The sequence below is a fragment of the Chiloscyllium punctatum genome, chromosome 5 (assembly GCF_047496795.1).
Source record: "Chiloscyllium punctatum isolate Juve2018m chromosome 5, sChiPun1.3, whole genome shotgun sequence".
Taxonomy (NCBI): domain Eukaryota; kingdom Metazoa; phylum Chordata; class Chondrichthyes; order Orectolobiformes; family Hemiscylliidae; genus Chiloscyllium; species Chiloscyllium punctatum.
The window spans coordinates 88,673,278-88,692,682 of NC_092743.1; the positions used below are offsets into that span (position 1 = coordinate 88,673,278).

The following is a 19,405-nucleotide window of genomic DNA, read 5'->3' on the forward strand; positions in this document are numbered from 1 at the left end:
CTCAAGAAATTCTCAAGAAGAGTCCTGAAGAAATTTAATTATTTTGGCCCCGGTAAATTGAAAGGCAGGAAGGTTAGTTGATAGGCAGATAAATCAGTAGATTCATTGGTCAATCTATTAAACCAGAGTGTATTTATAAAACACTTTTCATGACCACTAGATGTCCCAAAGTGCTTTATAACCAAAGAAATACTTTTGAAGTCCAGTCATTGTTGTGATTTGGGACTGCAAGCAGGAAGAACTGAACAATCTGATGCTCTTTTCTTTTGTAGAGAGTCAAGTGTGGCATGCTGAACGTCTTTAGGATTATGAAGACTGTAATAGGGAGAATGTTTCTACTCTTTGGGAACAGCAGAACTAGAGGTCATTGATGTAAGGTAATTAAAATTGCAACATTTAAAAGGCATCTGGATGGATATATGAATAGGAAGGGTTTGGAGGGATATGGGCTGGGTGCTGGCAGGTGGGCTTCGATAAGGTTAGGATATCTGGTTGGCATAGACAAGTTGGACCGAAGAGTCTGTTTCCATGATGTACATCTCTGTGACTCTAAGAGTCTAAAATGGACAGAAAAAAATCAAATAGAGAATGCCAGAGGAAGGTTCTTTCAGCACAAAGTGCTGAGAGTGTGGAACTCATGGCAACTCGCTGTGGAACTGGGAAGTACATGAAACAAAATGTTTAGATACTTTCAAAGGGAAGCGAGGCAAATAAATGAGGAAGAATGAACTGCTGATTGTTAAAGAAGGAAGGATGGGAACAGGTGCGAGTCTCACAGGGGCTTTCATTGACTGGTTTGGCTAAGTGGCCTGTTTCTGTACTGTGTACTCAATGTAAACAAATACCTTCCATTTCCTAGCTATGAAGCAAACCTAAATTGGTGCCCTGTATCCCTTCCAACCACAGCATTTTATTTTGTGACAGGAGAGTAGGTACAATGCTACAATTTGACAATTTTTCAGTTTAACATTTTGCAACTCATAGTATATAAAGTTTGCACATGAAGGAGAACAGAACTAAGACCCGCGGCATTGCGAAGTGGTGCACAAAGATGAGATGTAAATTATCCTGGTTATCACCTTCATGCCCAGAGTTATTAACACTGAGCACAACTGGAGAAATTCACGTAAGCCACCAAGATCAGGCCGCTCCTGTTTAAGCCTCAGGATGAATACCCTGCACTCAGACACTTGCAGGTATTGCTATGAATGACTGAAGATAAAGCTGAACTCATGGTACTGTTGGTCAACCCATTCCCGGTGGACAGCTGGAAAATTAACACTGAGTTATTTTCCTCAGCATCATTTAGGTGGGCCAAGATTTTGCAACAGAAAGGCGACAAGGTAATCTATTATTAAAGAGTAAATTAAACAGCAACATCCATACCTGTGCAGAAAATGTAGTAATCAAGAAGTCACTGCCTGAGTTGCTCTGCTCCTCAGAAACGTAACTATGCTGTTACCTCACTAAGAGACTCATAATTGGAGCACACGAAGGGCATATTATTGAGGTGTTTACCACCAGGGTGCCTAAGAATTCTTCAATCTGACTGACTGTAGATACTGCTAGCTCTGCTCACACATGCTCCAGATCCCTTGTAGTGGCTGGGCATTGTAAAGCTGGGCTTTGCTTTTGTAAATGGCAGTATTTGAGGAGAGGCTTTAATAATGAGGTGAAGAGCTCTTTATTAAATTCAATAAAATAAACAGTTTGTGAGGCCTTGGAGGTTTTTTTTAAGTTGGAACAATAGAAGCAGCTTGAATGGATGGGATCAAGCTCCCAGTACTAGAATTTTTTGTTTCATTTTTTCTGTAGCAAATGTTGGATTCTTGAAGCTGGGTTTGGAAGCTGTAGTACATCTCTCCCTGCCACACTCTCTCTGAGTTTTCTCTTAATGCTTTCCTCCTGGTCTGGCGAACTGCCTGTGAGACAATCTATTTTACTGAATTTGCCTTTGCCAAGGATGTGTTTGTAGGATGTTACTATATTGGTACAGTTACTGTTTAGTAGTTAAATAATCTATTATTCTAAGTTTTCTAATAGTGTTAAGTTATTTCCAATTTCTTGTTTCTTTTATTATATTTTAACTACAGTGTATGAATAAAGTGTGTAAAGCTTCAAGACTGGTAGTTTGGCTAATTGAATTGCATCCAGAACTGGCACTTGCCTTTTAAAAATAAGAATAAGTAAGGGTCTAGGCTATCTTCTGCATATATTTTGAGGGTGTTTGGTCTGGTCCATAACATGAGTACAAAATCTGGGCACACATCATCAATGTGTGTCATTTTTGGTTTTACCATTAGAGACTCCATTGATTCACCTTCCTATGTAAATACCAAAGATTTGAGCAATCAGAGGCAGATGTGGCCAAAGAGCCCTTAGCTAGAAGCAAGCTGAATGGTTTCAACCTCTGTATAGGCAACAAAGCATTTTCACCATATCTGATCTTCAGGTTTTCACTTTTATCAAGTTTGGGTTTGTTTTCACTGCAATGCAGGATGACATAATAGACATTTATAAGATTGTGAATGGCACGGATAGATTGGAAAGTATGAGGCTTTTTCCCAGGGTGGAAGGGTCAGTTACTAGAGGACACAGGTTCAAATGTGAGGGCAGAGTTTGAACGAGATGTGTGAGGCAAGTTTTTCACACAAAGGGTGGTGAGTGCCTGGAATATGTTGCCAGAGGAGGTGGTGGAAGCAGCATATAGAACTGTTGCAGGCTGCTGCTTATTTGATTTGTCCATTTCTGTTCTCCTTCCTTGCTCTAATCCCTTTTGGAGAGTTGATCTCTGAGAAGGAGCCAGCACAAATTGATCCTGATCCAGCTGAGAAAATGCCCACAGATTTGAACCCACATCCTCAGCAGTTTAGCCTGGACCTCTGGGTTACTAGCCCAGTGACATGGCAATCCTGTATCCAATGGTGGGTGGCCTGCAGCTTTTTTATCAACCCGTTCCTTCCCTTTCTCAGGCATCAGAACTGCGGGAGCCTACTTTGCCAGGTTTCTTTCTGTTCTCCTTGCCCCATTTGTCTTTAATTGTTCTTTCATATTGTTACTACAGCTCCAGATATTTAATTATCTCCTATTTTCCAGGCAAACATTTGCCTTTCTCTCGTGTGTGTGTGTGTGTGTTTTATTTTTGCATTTTCTGTCTTTTGTGTTTTTGCCTTTACAATCAGAACAGCTCTTACACGTAACCGAATGTTTCTTTTCCCCCTTCACCAAATCATCCATGGTAAGTTTTTCCCCATTTATTAACGACCACAAGTAACCTCTGCTTTTCCTTCTGTTCCTTTTTAAATGCTGGTCACCTGTAATTGAGTGCTCCGAGCAACTGCTGTCTTTTTTTGGCAGCAATGAGTTGATACTGTTTGCTCATTCCACTTTTAGGGGATTGCATTTTTAGCAAGAGTCGCAGATCAACAAGTGTAGCAGATCAAACAGTATTGGCTTCTTACATTTCTTCTGCTAGCCTAACCCTAGATGTGACACCCGGTGTAGATTTTGATAAATTACTGAAAATTTAATACCAAGAAGGAAGGAACATGAACTAGTATTAATGTAGCACTTTTCGTGACCCCAGGATATCACAAAGAACTTGACAGCCAATGTATTCAGTTGTAATTTTGTAGAGAAATATACACATTCAGTGTACCTCAAATAACACTTGAGATAAATGAACCGATCTCAAAGTTGAAAACAATACTCTTTTTTAAATCAAGGACTAAGAAGGTATTACTGCACTTCTTTAAAAAATAGTTGCTGGAACTCATTGTGAGTTGTGTTATAGTATTGCTTTGCAAACAACAGGGAAGGAGAGATAAGATGGCCCAGGACTGAGGTATGTGAATAGGAAGGGTTTAGAGTGATAAGCGCCAGGTGCTGGCAAATGGAACTAGGTTAGGTTAGAATATCTGGTCAGCATGGATGAGTTGGACCAAGGGGCCTGTTTCCATGCTGTACATCTCTAAATTGCAGATTCGTTTTGTGTACCCAGACTGAAATTCGACTGACAACAGATTGTTGATTGGTTTGTAAGATTGTGACCAGATCTGGAAGCCAGAAATCATCTGTCTGATGAAAATTCTCTGATTGGTTCCTGGGTAGCTGGTGTGTGTGAGCAATCCCAGGGGCAAAAGACCCCAGGCTGAAAGAACCAGAAACTCTCTATAGCAAAGTGACTGTCGACTTGAATTAGTCAGTTATCCTCTCCCATCATTTGATATATGCTTTTGCCTCTAACCAGTGACTGTGGAACTGAACAATACATATGTGGATCCATACGGGAGTTAGAGTTTTAGTTAGTATTGTTATACTTCATAATTAGTTATAAGTTGATAGTTCAAGGTTGGTTTAGTTGTGGGTGGAACTTACTTATTTGTAAAACAAGTTAGTTCTTGTTAAATGCAGAAACCTGGTCATTATTTTAACCTGATTCCATCGCATAGGTAAATCTAGTACTCTGCATACTTTGATTAAATCATTACCATTTACAGTCATCATGGAAGTAGTGGGTCTCAAATATTGGCAAGAAAACCAGGAAAGTTTCTCTATAGGTGAAGCAATGTCCTAGTGGTTTTATCACTGCATAATTAATACAGAATCTCAGCTAATATTGTAGGCATCTGGGTTCAAATCCCATTTTGGCAGATGGTGGGATTGGACTTCACAAAACGAATCTGGAATTAAGGTTCTAACATTGACTATGCAACGTAGGTTTGTTCAATATATTGATTCAGTTGCATAACACTAAGATTTTTTGCTATAAATCCTGTGTCTTATGATCCTGCTCCACAGCTAGCTGATGAAGAACCAGCACTCTGAAAGCTAGTACTTTCAAATGTAATTTGGTATTGTGTGATTTTTAACAATGACCATTAATCCATTGTCAATTATTGGAAAGCCCAGCTGATTCAATAACATCCTTTAGGAAAGGAAATCTGTCATCCTTACCTGGTCTGGACTAGATGTAACTCCAGACCCACAGCAATGTGGTTGATGCTTAACTGCACTCTAGGCATTAAGGGATGGGTAATAAATACTGGCCCAGCCAGTGATGCCCTCATCCTGCGAGTGAAAAAAATCTTTTCTTCAAATAATACAATAGAACCTTATATGTCTACCACCAAGGCATACAAAGTCTCAGTTTAACATCTGAGTTGACTTTAAACATATTTACAGGACAACAATAACATATCAGTCCAGTGTATGTATTCAAATTTTCTGTGGGGGACCTAAACCCACAACCTTCTGATTGGCCACAAGTGCTGTCAGAGGACCATGGCTGATATATACAGTTTAATTATTTTTGTCCATTCTTTCCTCAAAACAAAACTCATCGTCATACATTCTAACTTCACTCACTGTCATGCCACCTTCAATCTCCCTTTCCCTTCCAAAATTTTGAACATGCTGTCATCTCTAATTCAATGACAGCCTTTCCAACAAATACAGTTTAAATCCTTCTAATCAGTTTTTCATTCTGTGTTCCGACACTGAAACTGCCCTAACCAGGTACACTATTCTCACTAATTGCAACTGTAGGGTGTTACCGCTCACAAACCCTCCTCAACAACTCTGCAGCCTTTATCAAGTTCAAACCATCTTCTTTATCTCTGTAGGTCTACCCCCAAAGTAGAGAGTGGCTGGTGTTGTGATGATGTCACTGGACTAGTCCCAGGCCAATGTTCTGGAGACATGGGATCAAATCCTGCCTTGGCAAGTGCTGAAAATTCGATTGACTAAAGATCAGGAATCGAAAGTTGACTTATTGATCATTGTAAAACCTTGTGTGGTTGACTACTATTGTTTAAAGAAGGAAATCTGTCATCCTTGTCTTGCCTACCTGTGACTCCAGACTCAAACCAATGTAGTTGACTCTTAACTGCCTGTTGGGCGATAAATGCCAGCCTTGCCAAATCATCCCGCAAACAATTTTTCAAAAAAACTTCTACTCTTACCTGGCTGATCATTACCAGAACATTGAAACATTGTTTCACAATACACCACTGCATTTTTACCCAGGGAGACCCTGAGGATCCTGGCTCCCCATCTTTATGCTGCCCATTAGTAAGTGTGTTCAAAGACATAGTCAAAGAGTTATAGAGTCATACAATACAGAAACAGACACTTCAGTTCATTCGTCCATGCCAACCAGACATACTAATCTGACTTAGAACCATTTGCCAGCATTTAGCCCACATCCCTAAAAATTCTTCCTATTCATATATACATCCAGATGCTTTTTAAATGTCATAATTGTGCCAGCCTTCACCACTTCCTCTAGCAGCTCATTCCATACACGTACCACCCTCTGTGTTAAAAAGTTGCCCTGTAGGTCTCTTTTATATCTTTCCCCTCTCTCTTTAAACCTATGCCGTCTAGTTTTGGACTCCTGCACCCTAGGAAAAAGACCTTGGCTATTCACTCTATACATACCCCTCAAAATTTTATAAATCTCTCGAAGATCACCCCTCAGCCTCCTATGCTCCAAGGAAAAATGTTCCAGCCTATTCAGACTCTCCCTATAGCTCAAACCCACTAATCCCAGCATCATCCTTGTAAATCTTTTCTGAACCCCTTCAAGTTTAACAACATTCTTCCTACAGAAGGGTGACAAGGATTGTACACAGTTTTCTAAAAGTAGCATCAGCAATGTCCTGTACAGCCACAACATGACCTCCAAAGTCTTATGATCAATGAAGGTAAGCAAGCCAAATGCCTTCTTCACCACCCCCCCGTCTACATGTGACTCCACTTTCAAGGAACTATGCACCTGCACCCCAGGGTCACTTTGTTTATCAACACTCCCCATGGCTTTATCATTAACTATATAATTCCTGCCCTGATTTGCCTTACCAAAATGCAGCACCTTAAATTATCTAAATGAAACTCCATCTGTCACTCCTCAGCCCATTGGCCCATCTGATCAAGATCCAATTGTACTTTGAGATAAATGTCTCCACTGTCTGCTAACACCACCTATTTTGGTGTCACCTGCAAACGTACTAACCATGCCTTCTAAATTTACATCTAAATCATTTATGTAAATGAGGAAAAGCAATTGACCCAACATCGATCCTTGTGGCGTGCTGCTGGTCAAATATCTCCAGTCCAAAAAGCAATGCTCTAATACCAATCAGTAACATGCAGTTTCTTTTCATATATGTGCTAAAGACACCTGTTCTTCTCCTCCCAATGTCTTGACCTTTCTGCTGCCTCTGTAGTCTTGTGTGGCTTGTCTGAATTTTGGATGGACCACAATTTCATCCAGCTAAGCACAGTAAGGACAGAAGCTATTGACTTTGGCCCTTGCTCCAAAGTCTACTTGCCATTCCATTCCATTCCCTGCCCTTAATAGTGATTCAGGCTGTACCAAAAATCTTCTCTATTACCCACCTCCATCTGCATAACACCAATTATCGTTGTCCAAGCCTCAGTCCATTTCTCAGTGAAATACATGAGTTTACATTCATTATCTCCAGGCTAATGTACACCAAGTACTCCAGGTTCATTCAAAACTCTTGTCCATGTCCTAATTATCCTGCTTGCCTATCGCTCACTTCTTCACTGAACCACTCTGATTCCCTTTCGTCACCGCCTCAAGTTTTACGTTTTCATTTTTGTTTTAGGATCCTATCATTTGCCTACATATGCTTCAATTCTACCCCTTTAATTTTTACTTCTTTAATTTTTTATTCTTCTGGATCTTTGCAACCTTGCTCTCATCCTGCACGACTATTGTCAAAGAGTGTGGTGCTGGAAAAGCACAGCCAGTCAGGCAGCATCCGAGGAGCAGGAGAATCGACGTTTCAAACATAAGCTCTTCATCAGAATTCCTGATGAAGGGCTTATGCTTGAAATGTCAATTTTCCTGCTCCTCAGATGCTGCGTGACTAGCTGTGCTTTTCCAGCACCACACTCTTTGACTCTGATCTCCAGCATCTGCTGTGCTCACTTTCTCCTGCACTACTATTGTGCTGTTTTCAGCTACTTAGTAACATCACCCTAGAATTTCCATCTGAAACCTTCCCACTCCTTTTTGCTCTTTTTGGCCTTCTTTAACACTCATGGTTTTGATCATGTCTCTGGTAGACTCTTCTATGGCTCAGCATCTTGTTATTGTAACTTAAGGTCACTGAGAAACATCTTGTGACTTGTTTTTCTGTTAAATCTGCTGCATTGCTGTTTCTTTTCAGTTATGATACTTTATCATGTATCTGTCTCATGGTAGACTGCATACATGGTACATTGCAACAGGCAGGCTTGTAAAAGAACTATGGCAACTTGCTCTGACAAGTTTCACATGTATTGCAATGAAAGCATGTCATGGCTAGCATTGTTAAATGTGCAACTTCACTAGTGGTGATCAAAGCTTTACTAGAATAGTAAGTAAGCTCCAAGAAATCGATTGACCAAAGAGAAGATAAAAATGTAAGAAAAAGGAACAGGAAAATGCCACTCAGTCCTTCAAATAAACCAGGCTTGGACTTGCTGTAAACTGGAAAATTATGCTGTTATTTAAGGGAAATGTTTTGGAGTTTGAAAATTTATAGGGTGGAATGTAAATAAGCCTTTGCTGCTAGGGAACTCTATAGGTTGGGTGATTGGATAAGAACATGACAGAACAGATTGAGTACTTTGGAACAAAATGTGAAATTATTCATTTTGGAAGGGAAAATAACATAGCAGAATATATTCTGAGTGTTCAATATATCTGAAATTCTACATGTTTGAATTTCCAGTTGCGGAAATCTTTGTGTGGCATTGCAGTGCATCTTCTACATGGTACATGTTATTGCCACTGTGACTTGGCACAAAGCTCTGTGTCACATGAATGAATGACACCACATTGGTGAAGGCATTAGCACGTGTAATGAACAGCCTTGGCGATAGGGCAGAGCAGGTTGGCTATGAAGTCAATCAATGTGCAAAGCTGATTTTACATCAGTGGTGTTATTTTGGAGCTCAGTGTTCCAGCTAACAACCCTTCCTTAATCTCACACAGCTGAATATACATTCAGCAGTATGAAAGAACACCCATCAGTGACGTTCAAAGGGATTATCAATCACTTACAGTTTAGCTGCTGGTAGATTTCTTCTAACTGTTGTTTTGATACTACATGTTTTGAGTGTCTGAATGTGGTTCAGTGTTGAATTTTGCCCACTAATGCTCCTAGGAAATGCCTTGAACATTTGTTGTGATAAGGGTGGTAAACAAATACCAAACGTGTGGTGGTGATGATGGCAGTTTTTGTTTTCTGTTGCTGTTTAAGGTTTCAAAGGTAGATAGGGAGTGTACGGTCAACGTGCTGAAGGATCTTTTTTTGACTTTGTGGTTTTCACAAATATCAATTGCTCCCAGCAATGTCTGCACTAAAGGGTACTCCCTTTCAAATGTAGTGTGACCCGGTGAGGGAACAGAGACCATGGAGAGCAGGAGGGTGGAGGGGTAATGTGTGCAATTTCAACACTTTAAAAAGGACGCTTCCTCTGAAATCTACCACCTACAGCAGCTACAGAGAAAAACTCTGAGCAGGCCGAGTGCTGCACAGAGTCAGTGACTGTGAAGGTGACACCCGACGCTGTATAACAAGTTGCTATGATCTCTCTCATTCCAGGCTGGAGCTGGAGATTCTTCGAATGTCTTGTGGTTTGTTATTAGGCGTTGTGTAAAAGACTGAGGCTCTCTATTCAGTGAGAGTAATGATTCCTGTTCTCTTGCCAGAGAAAAATGAGTGAGAAGAGACAACAGGAACATTGCTTTGCCAGTATCAACACTGCCCCACACTGGAGCGAAAAGAGATGACACTCCCTGAATGTGCAATGGTGCATGACCATTAAGCATGAGTCATACAGCTCAGTGCTTAGTATCTTGGTAGCAAACATGATGAGTGGAATGTCATAAGGTCCTGGATATGACGAGAAATTTTCAGAGAATGGGTAAGAGTCACAGAGTCATTGAAACATAGAGTTATAGAGTCATACATCACAGAAAAAGACCCTTCAGTTCTCGACCAGTCCATGCTGACCATAATCCCAAACCAAACTAGTCCCACCTGACTGCATCTGGCCCATGTCCCTCCAAACATTTCTTATTCATGAATTTATCCAAATGACTTTTAAATGTTGTAAATATACCCACATCCACCACTTCCTCTGGAAATTCATTGCACACATGAACCACTGTTTGTGTAAACAAATTGCTCTTCATCTTTTAAAATATTTCTCTCTCACCTTAGAAAAAGTCCCCTAGTCTTGAAATTGTCCACCCTTCCTCATGATTTTATAAACCTCCGTAAGGTCACTCCTCAGCCTCCTACATTCCAGTAAAAAAAGTCCCAGCCAATCCAGCCTCGCCCTGTAACTCAAACTCTCCATTCCTGAAACATCCTGGTAGATTTCTTCTGAACACTTTCTAACTTAATAATATGCTTCCTATAACAGGATGATCAGAACCAGACACAGTACTCCAGATAGGTCAAGCAAGGCCTTTCTTGATGCATTTTCCAACAGAGGTCCAAATGTCAAGGTTCTTTCTAGTGAACAAAAGGAGGACTATTAATGGGGTTTATTGTTAACAATTTTATGTAATCTCTTCTTATCAATATGCATTCTTCTATTCTAATACCATTGGGTGGAAATAGTCATCGAGGTTTCCGAAATTAAAGACTCCAACTCAGTGCTTGCTCCTCCACACCTCCATCTTGGACATTCAGCACCAATGTTTAAGGACACTCTCCATGGACTGTTACTGCATGTATCCCATGTCCACAGACATTTGGTTTTGGTCCTGTTCCAGCTTCTTCAAACTATTGTGGCACATCACCAATTCACTTGCAATGTGCTTCTCAACTGCCTTGCTGCACTTTGGGCAGACCATTAAAAGGCTGCTGCAAGGACACTGCACACTAGGACCGACACTCAATTCACCAAGTGGACCAGGCAGCATCTCAGGGTTGCTTACTCACGGTCTACCTGCCATTTAACGCTTACCTGCATGCTTTGCCATACCTTACCTTTCAGCACTTTGTTTCGTCAACTACCCATTAAAGACTCACAGTTGTAAGGGCCTTATTTTTTTATTTAGTGTTTATTTTAAAAAACACTGTCGACTGAAGTGGGAGAGTATCTTAAAACCGTTGTTGGAAAGAGTGGCTGTATATTTTGAAAGGAAATAGCTTACCTTTTATAATTTATATAAATAACTTGGATGTGAACATAGGTGGCATGGTTAGTAAGTTTTCAGATGACAACAGATTTGGAGGTGTAGTGGACAGTGAAGGCTACCTCAGATTAAAATGTGATCTTGATTAGATGGGCCAATGGGCCGATGAATGGTAGATGGAGTTTAATTTAGATAAATGCGATGTTCCACATTTTGAAAAGGCAAATCAGGGCAGGACTTATACACTTAATGGTAAGGTCCTGGGGAGTGTTGCTGAACAAAGAGACCTTGAAGTACAGGTTCATACAGCCTTGAAAGTGGAGTCGCACATAGATAGGATAGTGAACAAGGTGTTTGGTATTCTTGCCTTTATTGGTCAGTGCACTGAGTAGAGAAGTTGGGAGGTCATGTTGCAACTGTACAGGATATTGGTTAGGTCAGTTTTGGAATATTGTGTGTAATTCTGTTCTCTCTGTTATAAGAAGGATGTTGCAAAACTTGAAGTGGTTCAGAAAAGATTTTCAAGGATATTGCCAACGTTGGAGAGTTTGAGCTATAGGGAGAGGCTGAATAGGCTTGGGCTATTTTCCATGGAGTGTCAGAGGCTGAGGGTGACCTTATATAGATTTATAAAATCATGAGGAGCGTGAATAGGGTAAGTAGACAAAGTCTTTTCCCTGGGGTATGAGAGTCCCGAATTAGAAGGCATGGGTTTAAGGTGAGAGGGGAAAGGTTTAAAAGGGACCTAAGGGACAGCTTTTTCATGCAGTGGATGGTATGTGTATGGAATGCACCAGTCAAAGTGGTGGAGGCTGGTACAATTACAATATTTAAAAGGCATCTGAATGGGTATATGAGTAAGAAGGGTACAGAGGAATATGGGCCAAATGCTGGCAAATGGGACTAGATTTATTTAGGATATCTGGTTGGCATGGATGAGTTGGACCAAAGGGTCTGTTTCAGTGCTGTTCATCTTTATGACTCTGTGACTGTATGACACCCATTGCAGTCATTGTGTAAACAACTGTTTGAACAAGCACTAATTGAAGATTGAAATATCAATGATTTGGAGCTGAGGGGTTGTACAAAATTGGATGTGGGAGATGCCATTGGGCAGGGTAGATAAATAATAAGGCAAATCTATTAAGATAGGCCAAGAGAACTCATTAGGCCTTGCAGTGAGAAACCTTGCAAAAAAAGTCAACACAACTCAGTCTTCACCAAAATGCATGAGGTTCAGCATGAACATTTTGCAAATGTCAGATATTGAGTGGCCTACGTTGTACCTATGTTTTGCCTCCCTCCCTTTTTGAATAAGGGTATTATATTGGCAGCTTTCTGATCCAATAAACTCAGTGTTCAGTTGGCACAAATAGAATTTGAAGATGTATTCTCTGACCTTGACCACTCATGTGAGATCATTGATTTTTTTTTGTGTCCATATCATTGACATTGAACTCTACATCTATCTGCTTCTACTGTTTTCTATGGAATGTCTCCTGTGGACACTGGCTATTTCTCTTGCTTTCTACCTCTGTCCCCAAGACCTCTAGTGCAGCACCCAAAACTATTGAGGATCATACTAATCTAGGCTTCAACCAGCCCTTGTTCCAGCCACAATGCACTACCCCTTTAAAAGGGGCTTTAAGCTGGCTCACAGTGGTCCCCCAACTGATGCATCCCACTAAACAATAGTATGTAGCACTGACTGCTTGCTGAAATCATTGAAATGTGAAGGAAACTCCAAGTTGGCACACAGCCTACCTTGTAATCAACTGACATTTCCTAACTGCATATTAGTTACACAAATGTGATCCTCATCCCATTTTTGGAACCCCTACATTTCTACCAAGTATCTCCCTCTTATAATAATGGTGTCATATCTGTCTGAAATTGAGACTGATAATAGCCATAAGGTAGTTCACTTCCGTGAATTAAACTAGGTACAGTCTTCTATCACAAAATAAACTCCTTATTAAGTTACAAGATGTATTGACATTGAAAACATATAGAGCACCTGGACTACAATTGAAAGCATTGAATCAGTATGTTGTTAACAATGTGAATATAATATATTTACCCACATTTTGATGAGAGACAATACCGTTGTACCATTCTCATTACAGCCTGGGTTCAGTCTGGGTACTTTAGAACACAAATCTTAAGGATTTGCTCACTATTTTAAGAACATAGCAAATAGCATGAGGACTAGCATTTTGAGTTTACTCCACCATTCTATATGATGACGTCAGATATTCCACCTCAAATCCATCTTCCCACATTAAACACATTCTTTAATTCCAGGAAGCTATCAACTTTGTCTTGAATGCGCCCAACATCCACAACTCTTTGGAACATACTCTTCTGCTCTTAACTCTTTCATAACTCTTCCCGTTATAACATTCTCCACCTCCAATTGTCAACAACTTATTCCGAGACAATGACTACAAGAAATGCCAGCTATTGGAAAGATTACTGATGAAGGGCTCTTGCCCAAAATGTCGATTCTCCTGCTCCTCAGATGTTGCCTGAACTGCTGTGCTTTTTCAGCAGCCCACTCTCGAGCTATGGGAAACATCCTATATTTAAGGAAATGTAGACCTAGTCTATTCAATAAGTCCACCCAGGATAACCCTGTCACCTAAGGATCTTGTCTAGTTTCACTGCTTTCCTCCCAACCATCCACCCATACAGCTTATGTGAAGAGATGAAGACTGCACACTGTACAAAATGAAAACTGAAAGAACTGCAGATGCTGTAAATCAGAAACAAAAACGGAAGTTGCTGTAAAAGCTCAGCGGGTCTGGCAGCATCTATGAAAAGTTAAAGTTACAGGGCCGGTGCCCTTCCCCAGAACCCAGTTATTTTGATTTCTCTCTGATTTATCAGATGCTGCCAGACCTACTGAGCTTTTCCAGCAACTTCTGATTTTATTTATGTACTCTGTACTCCAGGCGTAGCGTCACAAAGGCATTGTACAATTATAACCTGAGTTCTTTACTCAAATGTATTACTGTTTTTGTAATAAAGGCTAAAATACCATTTCTCTTCCTAATTGCTTCTGTACCTGAATGTACATGAATCAATTTGCCCAAAGATCTGCAGGTCAGTCACATGGAGACCCACAGCAAGAGTACATGACTCTGAGGACATGTCGTCCCTGGATTGAGGGACAACCAACAATGACAATTAAAACAAGACAACTTTACTCCTGTACTCAAATCCCCTTGCAATGAAGGCCAACATATCATTTGTCTCCCTAATTTCTTGCCGCACTTGTATGTTAGCTTTCAGTGACTTTGAGACAAGGACATTCGGGTCCCTTTAAACATCAATATTTCCTCAGTCTCTCACAGTTTGATAAGTACTTTGCATTTCAGTTTTTCTAACCAAAGTGGATAACTTCACATTTATCTAGATTAAATTCCATCTGCTATGTCCTTGCTCACTCATTTAGGCTGTGTAAACCGACGGTTCTGGCTTCTGTGGAGGTATTGAGAGCAGGCAGCCCGACATCTAGCAGACAGTGGGCCACAGTGGAGGAAATCAAGTCCTTGTAAAGAGTACAAACTCAGCATGGCTAAGCACTTAGGAAAGACTGTTGAACATTTGACTTTTATTTTAACTTTTTTACTTAATGCTAAGAAGGACTGTGATATTTAAGGCTTTTAACTTTATTTTATTTCCACTTTGAATCTAAGACTTTGTACCTAAATACCTTTGTACCTAAGATGGAATGGTGACAGTGTACATTTTTCCCTGTACTCATGTACTCTCGCATGTGAGTACAGATGACAAGAACGTTGAATTGTAATTCTCATTCTAACTCTACTTACATTCTCCTCATACGCAATGTACGTCCCTCCGGAGTATTTCTAATGTACTTTGCTCCAAGTGCTGCTTGTAGAATGTGTGTTCAAATGCGAACACTAAGTGTACTCAATCAATGATGGCAAGAGCAGTAAGCCTGATTGTGTCCTAACTGGACAAATATCAAGGAGAAATTATTGCGCAATTCAGAGTATATTTACAATGACTAACAATTAAGTTCATGCTGTGATTTGTATGTAGCTAATTATATTCAATCACAATCGCATTAGCTGTATGGAGCAAAGGGTAGGAGCTGGGAGAAAATAATCAACTAGGAATGCTACCTTGGAAAGAAAGAAAGATTCACAGATTTGTCCCACTAGTTTTCTTGTAGACTTGGAATGTCTGCAAGACTTAGAAATGTCATGTACTGTCAAACCCATGATATATCCATTTCTGGAGAAAACAGCTGACAGCCAAAAACACATCTAAAAACTCAAAGTACATCTGCATTGGATTAAAATTAAATGAGGGAAACATGGCTTCCACTAACACTCCTGCATTAGCCCTTTCAGGTCCTAAGGTTCAGTATTTTAAGATCAACTAAAGTGTCCAGATGAAGAGGGGACCAGTGCAAATGCTGTCAAAGTATGGCCACACAAAGGCTGCTTCAGCAAGAGGAAGGATTTACAGGGATGAAAAATTTCTACCTTTTTGCAGAATTCTCACTTTTCACTTGTGGAATTCCATCCATCAAGTTGGCTTACTGACCTGTGCCTCCCCCATTCTTTAGGCTATCGCTTTGTTAATAGTTAGTATACATAATTCAACAAGGTCACATTTCTGTTTGTGAGTATGGACATCATTTTGTGTTACTTGCACCAATTTCATTCATCGTTGAAATTCTGAGGTGACTTTGGTGATTTGATGTAAATGCATTGGTCTGTAACCTTGATGTTAATGAAAGGTAAACATAGGGAAAACTAACATTTCCATCCATTCGAAGTTTAATACTTTAACCCAGTTGAAACAGAGTCAAAACATTTGAATTTAGTTATTGATCATAAGATGTGCTATAGCTTTCTGGTCGCTCACTTTGATGCCTTGCTCCATAAGGTGCACATAATTTCTTCTCACAAAGGTTTTCAAATATTTCGGACTTCATATATTCCTTGCATCTTGCAACAAGAAAGTATTTTCCTCAGGCAGCTTGGCAGTTGACTATCTTCACCAGTGACTCACCAGTAAGTCGCTGGCCTCACTCACCGAGGTTGCCCAGGGAGGCCAACTCCTTACATGCCAGCTCCTGGATATACAGCCATCAGGGGTGATTTCCCACATCGGAAGAAGTCCTGCCGTATCCCAATTGTGGAGGTGCCAGTGTTGGTCTGGGGTGGGCAAAGTCAGAAGTCACACGACACCAGGTCATAGTCCAACATGTTTATATGAAATCACAAGCTTTCGGAGCACTGCTGGATGTTGGACTATAACCCAATGTCCTGTGACTTCTGACTCTGTCCCAATTGGAAAGACATACTCAACACATTCACACCACACAAATGCCAGGCTATGAACATCACCAATAAAAGACTATTGAAACACTGCCCCTTGACATTCAATGGTGTTACCATCACTGAATCCCCCACTATCAACATTCTGTGGGTTACCATTTATCAGAAATTCAGCTGGACTTACCACATTAACACTATGATTACAAGAGCAGGTCAGAGGCTTGGAATTCTGTGGCAACTAACTCACCTCCTGATTCCCCAAAACCCATCCAAGATCGACAATGCATTAGTCAGGATCGTGCCTGGATGGGTGCAGCTCCAACAACACTCAAGAAGCTTGACACCATCCAGGACAAAGCAGCACATATGATTAACATTACATCTACAAGCATCCACTCCCTCCACTGCCGATGCTGAGTACCAAGATGCACTGCAGAAATTCACCAAGGATCCTCAGACAGCATCTTCCAAACCCCAGACCACTTCCATCTCGAAGGACAGGGGTAGCAGACACATGGGAACACCACCACCTTCAAATTCCCCTTCAAGCCACTCACTATCCTGACTTGGAAATATATATCATTGTTCCTTCACTGTCGCTGGGTCAAAAATCTGGAATTCACTCCCTAATGGCATTGTGGGTCAACCCACAGCAGGTGGACTATAGATGTTCAAGAAGGCAACTCACCACCAAGAGCAGCCACTGACTGGTCAGCCAGTGATGCCCATGTCGCACAAAAATGGAATTGATTTTAAAAAACCATAGCAAGCCAATCTTACCTTTACTATTTAAAGATAAAAACACTTGATAGAAAATGAAGAAAAATCAATATTGTATTTTTTTATTCAGAAGTGGGATGGGTGCATTGTTGGCTGAACTACCATTTATTGCTGATCATGAATTGCCCTGAAGAAATTGGTGGTGAACTGCCTTCCTGAAATACCGCAGTCCTTGAAATGTAAAGAAGGCAACATTCCTGTTAAGAAGGAAGTTCCAGGATTTTGATGCAGCAGCAGTGAGAGAATGCTGATCCAGTTTCAAAACAGGACAGTGGTTGGTTTGGAGAAGACAGCATGTGGGCTCAGTCGTTAGCACTGCTGCCTCACAGCACCAGCAACACGAGTTCAATTCCACCCTCAGGCAGCTGTCTGTGTGGAGTTTACACATTCTCCCTAGGTCTGCGTTGGTTTCCTTGGGGTGCTCTGCTTTTCTCCCACAGTTCAAAGAGATGCAGGTTAGGTGGACTGGCCATGCTAAATTGCCCATTGTGTACAGGGATGTGTCGGTTCGGTAGATTAGCTATGGGTGGTGTAGGGTTAGGGGGTGCGTGGGGTTGGGGGAGTAGGGGGAGATTTGGGTTAGGGGTATGGAGGTGGGGGTGGGGGTGAGGAAAGGGGGATGGGATGTTCTGCAGAGGGTCAGTGTTGTCCCAATAGCCAAGGGGCCTGCTTCCACAGTGTAGTGTGTCAATGATTTTAATCTTGGAAATGGTACCCTATGCCTGCTGTCCTTATCCATCTAGATAATAGAGGTTACGAGTTTGGAAGGTACAATCAAAGGGGCCTTGGTGCAGGTCATCTTGTAGATAGTACACACTATTGCTACTGTGCATTGGTAGGGGAGGAGGAAGTGAATGTTGAAGGTATTAAATGGGGTGGCAATCAAGCAGGCTGTTTTGTTCTGGATGGTGTGAGACTTCTTGAATGTTACTAAGGCTGCACAGATTCAGGCAAGCAGAGAGGGTTCTGTCACTGTCCTCTGCCACTGGGCTGAGGAGTCAGGAAGTGAATTATTGCTGCAGAACTCCCAGCCTCTGATTGGCAATAGGATTCTATTCTGTTTTTCTTGAACTTTGGCTCCTCTAAGCCTAAACTAATTATTCAGGGCTCACAGTTGAAGCTGTGCCAGCTAGCTCCAGCCAAAGCCAATTGGACAGCTACTAATGCTTTTTTGTTGTTTAAACAAATAATTCACTTATTTCCATAAACCTTTGGGTAACTGTCAGAGGCAGGCCTAATCCAAATAATGGGGCACCTCATATTGAAATATACATCCATGCATTTCTTTTCCCTTTGTACAGGTTCTTATTGACAAGTATTATTAGATCTACCTACATCTCAGATTGTATTGTGCAACAGTAGTTAAATATATCATTGGTTTCCAACTTTTTTTCAGAAGGACTTCCACAGAATATAAATATAATCTACTAAACTTCCTGCCTAAACTTCCACACAAGATAATCTACCTGAAAGAAAGCAGCATTGTCACTGCAGATTTTTTTTTTTGAAAAAGCAGTGCACAGAAATAACATGTTAATAGGCCAACAAATCCAGAATTAAGGAATAAAGGTAGAACACAGAGATCACAGTCAAGTGGCAGAACTGCAGCAATCTGTGGTCCTGTTGATTTCTAAGAACCTGCCTTTCAAACATTATGTAGATAGTGCAGCATAGATATTATAAGATAAAATTATAATCTAAGAACTGTTTTATAAATCATTCGTTTTACACATGTTTTATGTTTTTCTGTCAATGCAGTTTTGTCACAAAAACAAAATTAGCCCTTCAGGATCTGAATTCAGGTCACCTTCACATTGTAAATGTTTTAATAGGGCAGAACAATAGCAGTGCTTATTGCAGCAATAGGACTTTGTGCAATATGACCCACAAGCATATTTATACTCAAATTAGCTTTTAAAATCTCACAATACACCATATGTGAAATTTGAAATGACGTGCATAGTTTAAACTCAGTTTTTATTTATATGTTATTCCTCTTTAGTGAAGGGGAAAGAGGGCCTCCTGATTGCCCAGAGGGCAAATCTGATAACTGATAGCCTCCTTCTTCTGAAGTTATACTAGTGATTTTAATGCTGCCAAAACCAAATATCCTGGACAGAACTCTTGTCCTTAG

The 19,405-nt window shown here is 40.6% G+C and overlaps 1 long non-coding RNA gene across 1 annotated transcript in view; it reads left to right on the plus strand.

The window, feature by feature from the left end:
- The first annotated feature begins 256 nt into the window (after positions 1–256).
- Positions 257–19,405, plus strand: part of LOC140476751 (uncharacterized) — a 69,131-nt gene continuing 49,982 nt past the window's right edge. The window contains exon 1 of the long non-coding RNA XR_011960589.1: positions 257–377. This is a non-coding gene — a long non-coding RNA (uncharacterized lncRNA). The remainder of the gene's footprint in view (positions 378–19,405) is intronic.